The sequence below is a fragment of the Lepisosteus oculatus genome, chromosome 10 (genome assembly GCF_040954835.1).
Source record: "Lepisosteus oculatus isolate fLepOcu1 chromosome 10, fLepOcu1.hap2, whole genome shotgun sequence".
NCBI lineage: Eukaryota > Metazoa > Chordata > Actinopteri > Semionotiformes > Lepisosteidae > Lepisosteus > Lepisosteus oculatus.
In genome coordinates, this window is record NC_090705.1 from 39,470,512 (window position 1) to 39,487,168 (window position 16,657).

The window sequence follows — 16,657 nt, forward strand, 5'->3', positions numbered from 1 at the left end:
GCGTCACCGTCCTGAATGAATGAGACATCTGATCGTTTTCTTTGCTAGATTGTCAACTCCAAGCAACGTACATAAAATCGGTGCTTCGACGAGACTGATTTCTGTAGGATCCAGGCATACAAGTAAACCAATATCTACTGCACAGTAATCCAGAGAGATGGGCAGAAATACGGAAAGATGAAGGTAGTGTGCTGTGTCATACCTGAAGAAGGCTCCTCAGACAACGGCGTGTCGTGTTCTGTTGTGGCTGTATTGTGTGTTTTCTTCTTTTCTAGGTACTTTTCATCATGGGTTTCTCCACTCGTGTCATCTCTGATTAAAATTCAGTGAGTAGAGTACAATGGCACAGCAGGAAACATCTTAAAACTGCACTTCACACTGACAGTAGGAAAAGGTTTAAACAGAGGGAATTATCAGTGCATGGCTCAAGATTAGTAAAGCATGCTGCAGAGACAGAGATGCCCAGGATCTATCAAAATTAAGAATGATGCTGCAACAGAATAACTTAAAAGTGTATAATGGAAATAAAGAGCTATAAATATAAAGGTTTTTCATATAAAAATGCTCATCGATTAGGTCTCATAGGATACTGCATGTCATACTTCTGTGTTGATGCATTAAATACAATTTATATTAATTAGATCAGCACAATATTTGGATATTTATACTTTAAGCACTGTTCCTTGACTAAAACTTTTGTTCTCAATTGAAATTTTGAGATGAAATATGATTGTAAAAATTATTTTAAGTCACAGGCCACTGAGACCTCTTATAACAACCTAAGCAGACCCTGGGATCCTTCTGCTTCCTTTATGTCCAATTTGTGGGAAACAAGGATGAGCAGGTAATGGAAAAGTCCAGCATGGAATAACTTATCTCACCAAACGATTCGGAATCAATGGATATTGAGCCTGAGTCCCGCAGCAGGAAGAAGGAAGCACTGGTATTGATCACCACCTTGGAGCATAACAACTGTTCCAGAGGTGACTGTGCCCGTCTTTCAAAGGTCACGCTAACGCAAGCCATAAGCAACCAGGAGATGTGCATTATTATTTATGTTTTCATATACATAGACCCTGGTCATCTCTGGTGGTTTCTGCTCATTCCAGTTCCAATCCAGACTCAGGCTGCTGCTGCTGAGCCCAAGAGGTTGATATTCAGGTCAGCTGCGGGGAGACTGGTTTGTTCAGCTCCTTGTGCAAAACACAAAGACATGTCGCACTGTCACACCCCCTCAGTCAGCGGATCACCTAGGGACATGGACAGCTCAGCAATCTCACGACCAAGCCCTTATGTAACTCGTACAGCACTATTTCTGTTCTACTGTACTTTTGCGAGCAAACCATCAAATTTTTCCCTACTCTGCTCATGCTTTTCCTACGGTTCGTTACAGCCTCCACCACGCTTTAAAAACACGGCCTTGAAGAAGTGCACTATGGTAAAAAGTCCTTAGAGAATACTTATTATGATATATTACTGTATAAAGTCAAAGTGAAATGGTAGGAAACTAGCAAACACCCAGTGAATTTGTGCTATAAATTCAAAATTACAGTGACGGATTCACCATGAAAAACTCTGGTCAGGGTCTCTTCATCACAAACATTTCTATGTTAATGAAGAGAACCGCTGTGCTCATAGACCATCGAACAGTATTTACTTGAGGAATCTTAATCAGACAAGCTGGCAGGGAGGTACACTGTGAATGCTCCAGTTAAATATGAAATGAAATTGGATTTGACAGCAAATGTTATAAAGACATAAAAAATGAATAAAATAAAAGCTGAAACATACTTTTTAAAACTGTTAAAAAGTCCAGGTCTTTTAACTTTAAAATATGGCCCTAACACCACCGATAAAAAGCCTAAGGGTAGTATGATTAATGTTTGTCCTCAGAAGAATTAAAAACTGAGATTGTACATGTATAGTTTCCTCATCGCTGCTCTGGCAGAATTTGGTTTACAGTGTAAATATCACTCTGTTTCTGCACCCACACAAGTCGTGCTGGCTGGGGAAAAACAATCCAAATCTCACAGCAGAGAAGGTGAAGAAGTACTGTGTTACTGCATTGCTGCTGGCAAAATGAGAAACGCCAAATGTGTTTTCCCAACGGAGCAAGATGCAAATTTTTTTTTTTAAATATACATATTAAAAAGTCATGGAAAAAAGCCTAAGGTTGTATTTGTAAAGCATGTGCTCAACTGTATTTGGCCAGGGTAACATTCACTGATAACAAGTTTATATAAATAAATATTGTTTTTCCAGACTAAGCTTGATGATGTTACAGAACACTGTGGATGAAACTGAATGTGAAAGCACACATGCAGATTATAGAATAATTGTGCACACCTTTAAAGCAAATGCCAAGTAAATGTATGATTCAGAATGGCTCCAAAGCAAAAGATTATACGTGCATAAATTGGATATCCAGTAAATCAAAATGTGACACGTGAATATAGAGTTTAAACAGTACCTAAAAAGAACCAGTAAATGTATGCTTTAGAGAGAGAAGACAGACTCCAGCTCCCCCTCAACCTTGAATTGGATGAAGTGGTTAGAAAATGGATGGATGAATATAGAGTGGAATCAAACACAGACAATGCACTGCATTCCTAAAAAGTATTTGTGCGCCACAAATAGGGAGAAATAAAACGAAATGAGCGAAATGAGTTTTACATTCATTCCTTGAAACAGTTCTTTATACAGAATGTATACTGTAGGTTTATGTGTAAATCTATACTGTACATGACTGATTAGTGAGCTAGAACTGCTTCTGTACATGGACACCTTTATAAAATGGTAAATTCCCTGAGGTATTTAGTTCAAAACACTGAAGATCACAATGCGGTCCAAGTAAGAACTGGTTTGCTTTGGTGCTAGTCTGACACAAGCCTAAACAGTAAGCTGTGCCACACCTGATTGCACTGATCTGATTTTGTTTTGTGTACGACACAAGGTGACTGTTTCTATAATTAAAGGTTTAGCTGGGGGGTCAACATGCAGTCACCACCAAAGCCTGAACTTGTCCTGTTTTTGAATGGCAATGCAATTTGTGTGAAGAGAACAGAACATAAAACTGAGTGAGACTTCCAGGAAATTTCTTCCTAGGAATTAAACTGCTTCTGCTTGCATAAGGATTACTCCAAAACAAACATGAAACAATGAAATAATTCAATTTGATGTAGCTATCCTTCACAAAACCAAAATCAACTTCTAAATCATATTTCATCTCCTAATGCTCTTGACAGAAATAGTTTCATATGATTGATACTCAAGCACAGCATACATTTGATAAGATGAAAACAAATATAAGAGATTTTTCCCTGTACAGTACCTAAAGTCCTAATGCTAAACAGAGCATTGTTAAACATGGTGAAAAGCACACCATTGCAAACCAATAGTATATATCTTTCAGAGGATCATGAATCCTACTTATGAGCTTTGAGATGCAAAAAACATAACTTAAAGGTATATGTTTAACCTTTTAAAAGATTATGATAAATGAATATTTTAAATGACACAAAAACTCAAATGCAAGCTTAGTTATTATTAAACTCTGACAATTTTGATTGCCTCTTGTTACTTGCTTTGTGGGCAGTCCTGAGCTCTGTAGACTCCCCTCAAAGAAAAACATCAGGCAAGCAAGACCGCAGGTACATTACGTACATTACCACATGTGTCTCACAGGTGGGCTAGTTGTAAAGAAAACAAGGCTTCATACCAGGAGGTTTCTGGTTCAAACCCCCATCTACCACTTGACTAAAATGCCTTTGACTCTGAGGAAGCCACTAGACCCCTTTGAGCGTGATCAATGAAGATCCTGATGAGAAAACCTCTAAAGCAGAAGTTGAGAATGAACACTGTAGTTCACTCTGCGTAACCCACTTTCGATAAAAGTGTCAGCTAAATGACTAGATATTACTTATATTTTGCTTTAGGTGCTATTGCAGCACCAGACACAAAGACTCAATGGGTTAACGTATAGAGCTAGAGTGGTGTCTGATTGCTGGGAGGCCAAGAACATCCTGACAGCAGGCCAGTCTCCATTTTCCCATCATTTTAGCACTTGACAAGCCCCAGAAACTGTCATTTCTTTGCTCTCGGATCTCACATTCAGAGTCCATTGGAAACACATAAATCGCTCCAAAATAACTGTGCCCAATGAGGTACATTAGAAAAGAAGCCAGGACAGCACTTAGAGAGACGTACAAGAGCAAGAGAGATTTAAAGACAATTACGGATGCCATAGTCAAAAGCACTCAGCGGCCATCAAACACTCAGACACCTGCCCTGCTCGTTAAAAAACGCTCACTATTTCAATTCAACGACTGGCGTCCGCCGAGCACGATGTGCCCAGTTTCACCTCATAACTGCTGCAAGCTGAACCCAGAACTGCAAAAGTACCTCTGACTGTGGTTTCCATGGTGAAATTCAAGCAGGCCAGGGTGCTCATGGGTTCTGTAGTTCCTCTGTAATTGTACTGTTATGAAAGTAATTTAGTGTTACTCAAATCATAAGGAACATCAACTAAGGAAGACTGCGAATATATCACCTCGCATAAACTTCGGACTTCGGACAAGGTGTAAAGAAAAGAGCTCTTAACGGTGTAGGCGTGCATACAGTAAAGAGCCAACCAATATTAAAATGCATTGTATAAAAACTTGCATCAGCGCCCTGGTAAAAAAAATAAGGGGAAAAAAGGAATAGAGATAAGATGATAACTCAACTGGGCTGGAAGAAACACTTTAAATCTCTGAATAAGAGAGAGTCTCCAGCCCTGGTCCTGAAAAGTCCCAGTCCAGCAGGTACCTACAGGTAGCCTGTAAAGTGGTCAGGAACAATTTAACTAAGATCAATTAAACAGGAGATGTGTTAAAGTAAAGTAATTCAGGGGGCATTTGAAACAATAACCAGAATAACCTTCTGTTCTCAGTGACCAGTGTTCCCTTCACTGAAACATGAATTGCTTAATTGATCAACTACTTAGAGAAGCGTTCCTAACAGGTGATTTAGGGTGACTGACCAGAATAGGGTTCTCCAGTACCGGGTTGGCTACCCCTGCCAAAGATGCTATATCAGGCAACAAGCAGTTTTTGTACAGCTTATCTTATACAGTACCTGCTACACTTAGGTTCAGAGAATTTAAGCATCAATGTCTCTAGAATATTACAGAAGAGCAGGGTTATCTGTTTAGGGATGCAAAATTATTCAGGAATCTAGGGCTTCCCCTGAAGAAGTTCTTCCTGTAAATAGATTTCCAAAACTTTTTAGACTACTGGATTACTGTATACACACAGATGCCCACACAGGAAACGCAAAGATGACATCAGAAGTGTGGCAGGAATAATCTAAAGTGTATTCCCCAGCATCAAGCAGACTGAAAAAGGCAGATAATGAGGAAGATGATAAGGATATTCACACACAACCACAGAATTTTATCACAACAGCCCACCACTAAACAAAAACTTTTATCTGCACTTAACGGCTTGAAATCACAAGAACTTACAAGATCACCAACTTGCACTGGACACACAGAGGTGTTCATTGGGTTTTGGGGTGTTCACTTAACTATTTTCAAATGTTTTCCTCGAGCATCAGTCTTTGAGCGTCAGTTTCAGATGTCAACACCGATGATGCAGCCTGTCAACACTTTCCCAAAATGTAAACAGATGGAATTCCAGCCCTATGACCCATCAACATCTATACTCATCATGACAATTACATTGACATGTCTGTGAGTTTGGGGAGACACGCGAATTGGAGGGTTCTTGTTTTTCACAGGCCGGTTCTGTTGCTATGACAACCACTGAACTGCAGTAGTGTTTGAACAGGTTATCCTCTGAAGGAATGCCAAGCCAGCTAACTTACATGAAACTTACTATGCCACCAGCAGAGTGAGCTCAGTCAGACTACTGGAAGCTGTATACTAGCACCACTGAATGCTTCAAAGTTAATTGCCACAGGCGAAGTTTTACTTGTCGTGCTAGGAGCCATATAAAGTAAGATATAATCAAAGTACAGAAAGAGTTGACCACAGCTGACTAAGCATCTTTGTTTTATGTATCTCCCCCTGTCATCTACACTTAATAGCTGAATAGCAAGTAGTTCCACTCGCATCAATCAAAAAATAATTTAAAGGTTAGACCTAATCATTAGACCCTTACCTCCGGAACAAACTGTTCTTAAGAAAGGACCTCATGTAAATGATATACGATATGTGTGCACATAAAATAGTTTGTGGGCATAGAAACAGACACTTAAGAAAACAGAACCAGTGAAGAAAAGTCGTAATCACTGTATGTACAGAAAGAAACAAAAACCACCCCTGTGAATTAATGGAGTTTTAAATGAAAGTCTGGGAGATATGACAGCAACCACGACCTCACCTCGAACTCGGCATCTTTCTCAGATTCATCTTTCTGAAAAGCAATAAATACCAAAGCAAGCTCTTTCTGGCTCACATTCATTCTGCATCTCTTCACAGCTACTCCTTGGTCAACTCCTCACTCTGCATGGGGGTCCCAGCTTCCTCACACTGCGGCCAGGGGGGCTGGCCGTCTGACAAGCGGGTTTCAAACCAGAACTCCTCCATAAACGTGCCTCACTGGGTGAGGGTGAACTCGACGTTCAGCAAGACCCAAAGGGGCCTATCCGCTATCCATTCGCGATGCTACTACAGCCCTCTCCGCTTGCTAAAAAACAGGTATAGATCAGGACCAGGACACAAAACATCGACTTGTCCAGCGCTCAACCGCTCTCAGACTGGGCCAGTTTTGAAAGAGCTCCTCCACAACTAAATTCCTATCCAAAACATACAGAAAAACTGGCACAGCTGTGATACTGCAGTGCAGGCCGAAGGTGCGATAGATACATGCATTATTCTACAAGCCCTATCCGGAGGCTCAACCAGTCTCCCACCCCCCATTTTAAGCAGGGAATTGTTGGGGACTCAGGAAATCCCTACCCATGCTGCTGTCCTCTCTTCCTCTCTCGCCGTCTCACAGTCCCTCCACCCCGCTCTCTGGAAGGTAGGCAAGCCATTAAAAGAGCTTTCAACTCACAGCTGGAGGAACGCACATCGCTGCCGGTTCAGCTCATTTCTAAGCGAAAGGCCAATACACAGGTCTATTGGACGGCATCACACAAGTAACGTGCAGCCCGCATAAATCATCCCCAATGATTTACCCTCGGGAAAGAGAGTAAAGGCAGCTGTCTAGCAGGTAATTAGAAATGCACAGCTAGAGTGGTTGTACCAGCACATTGTAGAGCAAAATTACTCAAAATTGATCCTGGGATGAAGGCAAACAAACTTGCCTTAATACACTGCCAAATGTCTACGTAAGAGACCCCTGGGTGATGGGCTCACACCTGTTGCAAGCATTTGGAATTACAAAAATTTCAAAGAGAGCTGCTTTCTGGTAAAGAAACGAAATCAAGCTTGCTTGCGACTTCATGACGCGCAGAGGAAGGTACAGCCTTCTGGGAGCAAAATCTAATTGATACCATATTGGCTGAACCTTTGTAGTACACACACACCTGATCAAAGAGTCAGTGAGGACAGACTGTATTTTGAAGATTTAACATACAAGTATTTTAAAACTATTGAGGTATTCATCAGCATTTAGAGGATATCGAATGGGTTAATTAGGATTAAAAAAATGAACTTGGTGGGTAATATCTGGTAGGCAAAATGAGAAATACGTTTCAGACACTGTCGCAGAGGGTCAACACTGAGCGTTTCCCAGAGTTTAAGCTGACCTGTTGTCAGACGCCTGTGCTGAAAACATTCACATCTTGCATCTTACAATGCAAGCCGTATGAGCGGTTTTTTTTTTAGCAGCAATCTGCATGGACTGAAAAACTGCATGGGCAGCAGAGGCATCTCAAACTGCCTGCAGATCCTTTACCCCAGCCGTCAGCAGGACTACAACAGTTCTGCACTCCCCTGCTCATCTTTCACTCAACCCTATATGTTCTGCAATTAAAACAAAAAAAATACTAAATATAATCCTCAGAAATCTTGCATCGCTCAGCACCAGAGCGATGTGGTTTCCTGGAACCACTGTTTCAATCCTAATTCAGCTTAACCAGCTGCTTTTTGCCTCTAAAGAACAGTGTTTTTTACAAGTGCAGCTGACTTGATAAAACTGCTTTATGAAAGACAAAATTAAGAAATGGAGATGACCAATACAGAAAGGGTTTAGTCACTGCACTAACTGTGAGCTTCTTTATGCAATGGAAGATGTATAATAATCTGTTGGGAGAATGTAAGATAATTCAGACACTGTTCAAGTAACAGCAAAATGGCTGTGGAAGAATAAAGTTGCCTAATTATGTTTTTTTTTATTTCCCATGTGAAAAAGAAATGATTGTCTTTGACTTGACATGGGATGTACAATTAAATAAAAAAAAGCAACTTCTGTATCTACTGTAAGTAGATTTTGGTTGAGAACAAGATGGCTTTAAAATATAGGAAGTTGTACGAGCTTTATGATTACACAGCTTTCATTGTTTCTTCTGCAGACTAAGGCCTCAAGCATTGATTTGGCTAATGGACCTCCAAAGGTAAAAGCAGGTTTTCAAAAACCACAGCCCCAGTGAAGCCGTTTCTAAGAGAGAACTATGGAAACCGAGAATGTGGAAATAAAATAATTGTGGCTACACACAAGCAGGCCTCTTTTGAAAAAGATTCCAAACTCATGTGGAGGAAGTTGTACTTCTCTCATACTGGTAAAAATGAAAGATGTGGTAATACTACTGCAAACAGTACAACATACAAGACGTCATCTAGGCCAAATATCATGCATCCAGAAATACATCACCCGCAAGACACTGCGTATTTTCAGAGATTGCATTTACTGCATCTCTTTGCAGAAAAATGCCCAGCCATTTATATTGGTGAGACGGAAGAAGACTGGCAGACCATTTCAGGGAACACGTCGGAACTGTGTGAGGATCAAAGATCTCTCCAGACAGATAGTTCCCCATTTCACCCCATAACAGCCACAATCTTTCTGATCTCTCCCTCTGTATCCTCATAGAGGGCATACAGAAGTCCTGCTGCAGAGAGACATCCAAAAGCAAAATTATCCCAAAACTTGGATCACACCTTCCCCCTCCTGTCAATAACAGACTCTTCCTTCTAAATCCTCTCGATTCATTTGCAGATTTCGGCTTTCCACAACTCTCCTCCTGTTCCTTCTAAATTTAGACACTCATTCTCACCCGCTTCATGTCCATTTCCCCCCTGCTCCCTGCCCCTTTCTCACTACTCTGTTTTTTCCTCCTATGCTTTTTTTACCTGCTAATTTCCTTCTCTCTCCCTCACACCTGAGAAAGGCTCCGCAGCCGAAATTTTGGTTGTTTTTTCTTTCGGCATGGAATAAACATTACCTGTTACTTTGCAAAATAAAAGAAGATTATAACAGTACATTCAAGAGGAACTCCCGTATCTTTTAACCAATGAAAGCGGTATTATCGGTAAAGGCTACATCAAGTCCTCCGTCCTGCACAATATCCCTTCACACCTGAGAAGAAGATGATAGCATCTCTGCACGTTTCAGAGACGTGTATTACAAGGAGTATTTACACATTTGATTTGGATTAGCAGTGGCACTTTTAAAATGCCTCAGTAGCCAGATCAACACTGTGTCACCTCTAGGCCATTATATGCGCAGTCAGCACAGATGCCTGGAGTGTCACACGATTATAGTACATACTGTAACACTACTTCGGATTCTCAAGCACAGCACCGTGAAAGCAGAAATCCATTCTGGTTCTTGCAGCACATTGCAAAATAATTCTTCCAACAAGCCAACTCACTGTAAAATAGATAAGCTTCTGATCCTGCCCACAAAAAGAACTGTTAGTGCATCTAGGGTTCTACAGTAAAGATGGCTCATCAGCAACTTACAATTAGTAAGTGGAATATTGAAAATAGGTGGGAGTTTAAAGAAATATAGCTGGCCATTTGCAAAATAATATTAAGTCAATTTGATTTCTAAGCACTTTTCAACCATCTTAAGGCACATATGTAAAATACCCCACATACAAAAAGAAAAGTGGGGGGGGAAAGCTAAGCAAAAGGATATAATGAAATCAATGGAAAAACTAAATTTAAATTTAAAACTGTATTTATGTAAGTTTTTAGTCATAAGGTGACTACTCCAATGGATCTGGGCAACACGTTCTTCCACATGAGGAGGTTCTGTCACACATTGTGTGGAGCCTGGTCTTCAGCATTTTACGAAGGCACAAATCAGCTGGCCTCAGATCACACATGCAAATCCTTAAAAAATAACCTGGATCTAGACCTTTAAGTGCCTGAAAGGCATTAGCTGAAAACCTTTACATTCACTCTTAATTTCAAAGGGTGCTAATGCAGCTTATACAGGGCAGAATTTACCCACTGATACAGAGAGCCTTTACTTAGCACTTGTGCCGATTTCAGGAGATACAGAAGTCTTTAGTACCTCTTAAGATACTTCAGTTCACTGTTTGAAAAACAAGCTTTTAAATTATAGTTTGTAAAAGAATACACAGTAAGAACAGGCCCAAAGTGTGACCTTATGTAACCTTATATTTATATTTTCTGGGTTCCATTTTTAGTCAGTGTTTAAAGTTTCACGAGCTGTGTAAGTTTCACTGCTGACAGGTCGTGTTGTAGCACTGCGCTATACAGTACCACATCAAGGGACAGCTGTAACCTCATGGACTCACACCCTCCTCCTAACACACAGGTCCCCTGGGTCAGTACTCAGAAGTGGCATGGCACACACATGAAAGAGGAACTGCAGGCCCCGTTTCTCAGACCGGTTATAAAAGCTCGGTAACAAAATAAATTAATTGACGTTCCAGAAAAAAAAAACACACATTTGGAATTAAGCTCAAAATCGTGAACGTATGACTTCCTAAGAATTGCGACCTGATGTGGCCCTTCCTGCTCACTAGTCTCTATAATGACTGATGTCATGCAATGTACCGTTTGAGCTAATAAGTACAGGTTGTGCAGCAGACGTTTCACTGCGAAAACACTTCAGCATGATCCACATGCAGAGTTAACAATTAAGTCATATTTGTCGGCAAAACTGTCTCAAAGTCGGGAGCGATATTTCTATTGGATTAAAAGAGATGTATTCACAAGCCTTCTTGTGTACAGGGTGATAAGGCCGCAACATATCACCAGATGTTTTGTTGCCCTGTTCTGAATCTGCCTGCTGTTTTGTTGCCTTGTTCTGAAGTGACTGTGTCCATGTTGTTTTTGTGAGAGTCCGAAACGCACTCATCAGTGCCGATTCTTTCGAATCCGGAAATATAAAAAACGGTTGCGGTTCCCCTTTAAACCACGTTTCGTCTATCCAAGCAGCTTCCCCTCCCAACACCACAGCCTTGGACTTCTACATCTTTTGTGCCTTTGTTTGCACCCAGAGAAAAACAATCAGCGTGAGGCTGCTTTTTCAAAGCATCACTGAATCCTTTGTCATTCTCATCGTGTTCGGAAACCCATTTCTGCTCATTGTTAACGAATTAGACTGTTGTTCACATTTCGGCTTTTTCAGGAGAACTGTCTGACTGCAGGCCACTTCCATTCAACTTCTCCAATTTGGTAAGAAGCCTTTTTCCCCCCTAGAGCTAGAAGTGCAAGCTCAACCATAGACACTTTGCCCCACAAAGTTTCCTTCAGAATCACTCATCTTTTTGCCAATTTTATTTCAGTAACTGAGCAGGTTTCATGCCTCCTTTTTACAGTTGCCCTACAGGTAGGATGAAAAACTAAGGGGCAAATGTAGGTGCCTTTGCTGCAGCAATTGTCGATACCCATCTCAACCCCCTGTCCTCTTTAAATAGCTTTGGATTACATCTATTGTACAGTAATCTTTTAATATGAATTCTCTGTGCACGCACCCACTCCAAAGTAGCTAATAACATATGAAAGAAACAAATTCCCATCCAGAGTATAAAAATATTACATAACATTAATTAGATTAATTGTTCGGGCAACATTCATTTTTAATGCTTCAGTATGACAATAAAATACAGTTAAGCTCTTTCTTCCGACAAAGAAAGGAAAATAATCTTTCAAGTGAGTGGCCCACTAGTGTTGTTAAAGCATGCAGGAGAGAGAAGTTCTTCAGAGGCAACAGAGATGAATAGGACAAAGCAGACGGTCCCGGGAGTTTCAAAATACTAATTACGCCAAACACTGCAACAACAACCGAAAAGAAACGCGCACGCACACAAAAAATAGTAGTGTGCTTGAAAGACGACTCCAAGCTTTTTAAACGTCTTCACAAACTCCCTAGCTACTGAATCGACTGGTGTCCTCGACTTGCGCCTTGTTAAATACTGCAAACTTAATACTTGCATTCGCCTCTATTTGTCTCCCCTGGGACTGCAGCTGTAAGGAATTACTTACCCACAAGTTGTGTAAGAAACATCAATAGGACTGTCCCCTTGTAGCTTTAAATACAGTGTTACGTCTTCTCTATCTACATATTATTTTCATTATCATTAACAGGCAGCATTAATGAGTTGTGCTTAGTAGCAGGGCTTTTCTGAGATTCTTCTTTTTTTACCCAATGTGATAATTCTATAACTTCTTCTCAGCCGCCAGCAGATTCAGACTCTGGGTCTGCTGGAGTCCAAGGGGGACGTGTGTTTAATAGACCACTGAGGGAAACAGAGTGCTGCTTGGGCCAAAAAATATGTTGGCAGCCTGTGAGAAGGAGAGAATTGTGTGAAGCACAATTTCCATCCAGGCAGTCCTGTAATGAACCAGGATCATTTATGGTGGCAACAAGTGTTTATGCTTTACAAGACAAAGGAATGTATGAAGGCGTAGTGTATTTACAGTACACACACAGTATCAGGATACAGGATTCTCTTTGCAAGGAAAAATGCCTACCAAATCATTGTTGTTTGGTTTGGCAAAACAGTGGGGTCGATCCAAACGGGCTTCGAATTATCCCTCCTGCAAAAAGCAGGAAAACCAACATCACATTATTGTATAGGTGCATTACCACTAGATTCTTCAATTACCACTAGATTCTTCAATAGCTTCTATCCACAAGCAGTGAGACTGGCGAACACATTTAGCCATCCCCCTCGGACCACACCTACACCATCACCATCTACCTCTTTATGATTTCTTATCTATTGCACATCTCCAGTCATTGTTTACACGTCTGTATTGTTTACATTCAAACTGTCTACATGTTTACTTGCACATTGTCTATTGTTTGTTTGTACATTGTCTTGATGCACTGTTTGCACTTTGTCTTGTTTTTTACACTTGTTTTACAATCAAGAGACTTTCTGTAAGTAAGAATTCCATTGTACCAGTACCGGTTACATATGGCAATAAAGTTCAAGTTCAAGTTTCGTTTTTAAAAGTCAACAGAAATCCAATAAAACACATTATACCAATGAGCATATAGGTGAGGGAGACTTTATGTCAGACGGAACCACCAGAGAAATACTGTATGTCATGCACTGGAAAGGGGGGTTTAATATAAGGGAATTAATAACAGCTACCCTCTCTGTTTCTACTGCTTGATGTTTTATCAATAGCGCTTTGCAGTTGACTTTACTGAACTGAATTAGACTTCTCGAGCTCCCAGTGAGGCACTGTGCCTTTAAGAGCATCAGATTGGACAGTAGCAGAGCTCATTCAGGGTTAATTTTGCTACTTAAGAATGAAAAAATAAAATAAAATGGACTTTTCACAAGCTGTGGTCAGACTACCCTGCTGTCAAAAAATAATAAGAACCCGCCATTAAGGGAGAAGAGTCATTCTCGGTTGCAGTGGCAACTAAAGGCCTTTAAAAAGGATCACAAAGAATTACATTAAAGAAACAGACAAGGCACATATATGAATGAAAAGACTTTGCCCACTCTGACAGAATCTGGAGGATGTGACAGGTAAGGATCTGGTTCTATTTAGACAAAACCCTGAGAACACAAACATTCCCACCACGAGCCCTAGAAAGCTCCAGTTTCATCCAGACCCGGCAACCTCAAAGTGGACAGACCAGAATGGGGTTAGTACTTAACTAACGGTGGCCCCTCATTATACATTCCAGTTGTCAGAAAAGTAAAGAACAGCTCAACACCCAGAGGATGAAAGTTGTCTTACACGGAAGTGGCGCTGGGGAAAGTACCGAGAAATGGGCTGGAAGGATGGGGAGAACCAGGACAGGACTCAACGCTGAAGCTGGCTGCCTGCCATTGACCACAGACGAGGGGGTGGTCAACTCATAGACGTGGAGCAAACAAATACGGACCACTGCAGGAAAGGTCAGCACAGCTTCGCCGCTTCGGAAGGAGCAACTCCACCTTGTGCGCATTCGTACCCGAGAACACCTACTGCATACGGACCACGGAAAACACAACCTGTAACTCTGGGAATGTGTGCGATTTCGAAACAGCACCACACCAGGATAAAGCAGCCACCATTCTGTCCTATTTCTTTTCATTGTACGTCTAAAAAAATCAACGCAAATAAAACCAATCTATGCGTTTGCTAATCCCCCTTGTTGACACAAAGCGCTTTTGTACTCCAGCTCCAGATTTTGGAAGGTGCCAGGAATATCTTGGTTAGCAAAGCAAAACACAAGAAGCCATATGTGCAACGTTCGCACACTAGCAAGTGAATAACACAAACTGACAAAAAGCCACAGTCACAACAAAGATACCACGTCAATTTCATTGCTAAACTACCTAAGGATAAAGCTTTAAGTATTACTCATGCTCTGCCTCTGTTAAAACCTGGTCTCCAAAAAGCATCCCTTAACATGTGTCAAACCCTCTTACTTAAAAAGGCTGCAGTAAAAGGCCGCCCTTTTTTTTTTTACTCTCGTTTTGTACAAACTTTTCAGTGGTTTCAGGAAGCTCGGGTTTAAAAGATATCTCTGAGAACTCAAAGGCTCCTGCAGCCTAAATGATATTCTAGGCCTGTCTGCAGCAAGCACTGCAGAAGGAGATCAAATGACACCCCTCAGAGTGAAAAACTCCCAGTCAACCCCCCCCCCCCACCCCTTCCTACTCATTTTCCAATAATATCTGCCTGCATCCATTACACGGTCAAACAGACAGTGACTCTGGAACCTTCTGTCTGAAAAATGCTTTTCCAAATAAGACTCACGCTTACAGTGGTTGGTCACTTAAGCTTGAAAAGCCATGAGAGCCCAGTAGCATCAGTAGTTCCTCTAGACTCCATGAACAATAGGCAGATATATAAAAATGTACTTGGAACAGGTTGGCCTTATTCGAATATCCACTCTGTGTATTACTGTATTATACAGCATACATCACAATCTGACGAAAGTAACAGGAAGTCATAAGTTTTTACCACTCCAGAGAGGAAAAACTAGTTTCAAACCTGCCTATTTTTTTATACTGAACATAAGACATGATAATTGCAAATGAGACGAGATGATGATTCAGAACAGTGCAGTTTAGCAGGAGCTAATTAATCCGAAGATTTAATCCCGACATTTCTTGAAGGAAATGTTACATCAGCTTCACTCCAGGTCTCATTTGTATGTGCTCTTCTGTTTCCCTGTGTGCTCTGCTTCATGCTTCACTGTTCATGGTACTGGACAACCTGTGCAGATGAGCATGTAGCATTCTTCTGTATTTCATATACCGTATGTGCACAGAAATGAGTAATGTAAAGCACAGTTATGGAATTGATCAATTACATAGGCATAATTTTGAGGATCAGACGTTTTTCACTAATTAAAACCAGGTTTTAAATCAATTACTATCTAATTCTACTGTACATGCTCTGTTACATCTTGAGGTTATTTATATAACAGAATTTTATGATAAATTAGAATATATTTTTTTACAGTGCTACTTAACACATTATGTCTTTAAGAGGTTTTTTTAATTTGAAAGAAAAAACAGCCCATGAGGAGATAAAACACACACTTCTTACTTTTGATTAAAATTACGTCACATGACTGAAGTACATTTCTATACGTAAGAAATTTCACTGCATTCTGTTAGTCAAAATTAAAGTGCTAAGTTTTTTCATTGCATATTAGTCTGAAAAATGGGTTTTAAATCAGAATGATGAGGAAGAAATTAAAACTGTGTTCCCCGGAGGTCAAAATGGCACATACCAAAAATTACAGGGGTTAACAAAAGCAGCAGTCTAATAAGACAGAACTTTAACAAGATCTATATATAACACCACTCTAAATCTCTTACTCGGACTACCTACTCTAGTGCTGTCACACTGGTTAAACCATAAAGTCTCAGACTTTGGTGTAGAATAATTTATAGCTAATAATAATTCTTTTATCTTTTAAACGTTCAGCAAAATGACTCTTTGTGCATCAAGCAATTTTGAGGGACTTGACACAGATACTGAAATCCATCCTGTAAAAGGAAACTGATAGATGCAGTCTTGTGACAACCTCAGGCAGGATGACAGCAGTCAACATGGTAGAGCTGTACAAGTTCACAGTGACAATTTTAAATGCATCTTGCTAATTGTAATTTCCTTACCTATTATTATGCCTGTGTGCTTTTGTAATTAACACTCGGGCATATTTTAATTAATCCATCATGCTTTGGCCGGTTAATTGAATCATCAGGAAGCGATTATAAGCCCAGTTACTACAGAGAGCAATATTTAGGGAGAGAGTAAAAA

The 16,657-nt window shown here is 40.4% G+C and overlaps 1 protein-coding gene across 15 annotated transcripts in view; it reads right to left on the reverse strand.

Moving 5' to 3' along the window:
• atxn1a (ataxin 1a) overlaps nt 1-16,657 on the reverse strand; it is a 153,057-nt gene that overhangs the window by 97,071 nt on the left and 39,329 nt on the right. The gene's annotated exons all lie outside the window — the stretch shown is intronic.